Source organism: Mandrillus leucophaeus, unplaced genomic scaffold (assembly GCF_000951045.1).
Source record: "Mandrillus leucophaeus isolate KB7577 unplaced genomic scaffold, Mleu.le_1.0 Scaffold429, whole genome shotgun sequence".
Classification (NCBI taxonomy): Eukaryota; Metazoa; Chordata; class Mammalia; order Primates; family Cercopithecidae; genus Mandrillus; species Mandrillus leucophaeus.
This window is the reverse complement of record NW_012104576.1, coordinates 1059890-1062206: the sequence shown is the minus strand read 5'-3', so window position 1 is coordinate 1062206 and position 2317 is coordinate 1059890.

The following is a 2317-nucleotide window of genomic DNA, read 5'->3' as shown; positions in this document are numbered from 1 at the left end:
CCCTGGCCTCCCAAAGTGCTGGGATTACAGGCGTGAGCCACTGCGCCCGGCCTATAATTTATAATAAAAAATACATTATTTTAGAAAAAGAAAAACAAATAAAAATCCTACTCTGATTGAGAACTGAGTGTGGGGCCACCACACAGCTCCTTTTTCCTGCCAACTAGTGTTACCACCTGGCCAGTGTTTCTCACTGACATTCCAAAATGTAACCTGAATTCTGTCTGTAGTTTCTTACTTACAGTTACAATTTACAAACCACTGTTTCTCATATACATGTCTCTAATTCAAACCACCTTATCTAACGCAACTGATACAAAGCCCAGACCATTTGTTTTATTTTATGCTCCACTTTGTAACTATACTTTTTTTATGTGTGTAATCTTTTTGGTTTCTAATGCCATACCAACTTGTTTAGACAAAACTCTGTTAATTGTCAACATCCGAAAAGCAGAGGTCAAGTGTCTTTGAAGAATATCACATGTCAGAAACTTGGACTGGACTCAAGCTCACGGAGGTGGCTGCAGTCCCCCCTGACCTCCTGTTTGCTTTCTTTCCCTTGCTTCAGATCTCTGCACACAGCCTGCCGCAGAGTGCGGCTGCTTTGCGAGGCATCAAGCTGGGCGCAGGGTTCTACGTTCCTAATCTCCCTCACAAACAGGAAGATTCCCATTGATAAATTATTCTCTAGAGGAAGACAAGAAGATACTGCAGAAGCCTACCAGCCTCTGCTGCCCAAACTTACATAACTCTTTGAGGATGTCTGCTTTTCTCATATCTAAATAGGATAAAATGACTAAAAATAGGGAGCTACAATTAACCCAGAGGGAAAGCTGTAGTTATTTAGGGCAACACTAAATAACAGCGGAGGCACTAGCGGTAGCGGCTGCAACCCTCCTCTGCGTGTAAATATAGATACTTCTACCAGGCGCTTCCGCAGGGAGAGGCGGAGAAGGGAAGAGATGTCAGGGCTGAGAGTAAAGAAGGGAGAGGAATGGGAAGGCAAAGACGAAAGGTTCGGCTGGGAATGCATGAGCTACTTTGGAATGCAACCAGGAGAAATTCAGTGGAAGCACCTGCCTCTCTCTTTTGCCTCTTCTGAGGCCTGGGACCCAAGTGCCCCTTCTCCCTCCCAATTGCCCTGCCTTCCCGGCCGCCCACCGCTGTCTCTCTCACCTCCCTTTCTCAGCCCTTGGCAGCTCCCACGTCACTGCTCTCATTATACACACTGTGCTATGTTTCTCCTTCAATCCTCAGAGACACTCTCAGGCATGGCCAAAATTTATGAGGCCAAACAATTGGCCAATAAAAATAAGAACACAGCCCCTGCCCTGACAACACCATCCACACAAGCTATGAAGTGCCCTGGCCCACCCGTGTGGTCGTGCAGGCAGGGCCGTGCCAGGTGGGCCAAATGGTCCATGCTGTTGGCTCACCCTTCCGATGGAATGCAGCCACACAGACTGGCTGGGCCGTGGCGGGTGATGGGGGCAGTGTGGCGGAGAGGGTGGATTTTACACAGACGAACCTTGATGTCTAATTCAAGTGCCTAGGCATTTGATTCACTGGGTTGATTCACACAGTGACCTCCTTCTAAATGCTAAGGGCAGGAGAGCATTGAGGGGAACTTTGTACCTGTTAATATCTCAAATTTGGGGCCAGGCATGGTGGCTCACACCTGTAATCCCAGCACTTTGAGGGGCTAAGGTGAGCAGATCACTTGAGGCCAGAGGTTCGAAACCAGCCTGGACAACATGGCAAACCCCTTCTCTACTACAGATACAAAAATTAGCCAGGTGAGGTGGCGCACGCCTGTAATCCCAGCTACTTGGGAGGCTAAGGCATGAGAATTGCTTGAGTCTGGGAGGTGGAGGTTGCAGTGAGCCAAGGTCATGCCACTGCACTCCTGCCTGGGCAACAGAACAAGACTCTGTCCCAAAAAATCTGGGAACAGAAGCCCTTGATAGCAACAGGCCTTATAAAATCATAGCTTAGGACATGGGCAGGTACAGGTTTGAATGCTGGCAAAATGACTTACCAGCTGTGTGAGCTGGGGGAAATTTATCTACTCTGAGCTCTTTCCTTACAAGATAAGATTATATCAAAAGTCCTATAAAGACCAAAACTCGAATGACTCTTACCTAGAGCAGGCTAAAGAACCTGGCAATTCTCCTTTTTAAAGGAAAAAATAATTTAGTACTCAAAGGGGTTATACATAGCCTTATGGATTGAAACAGAACAACTGAATGAATAAATTGCTTCAACAGATGGCACTCATGCCCATGGAGACTCATCCACTCCATGTCCCCTTGGCTGA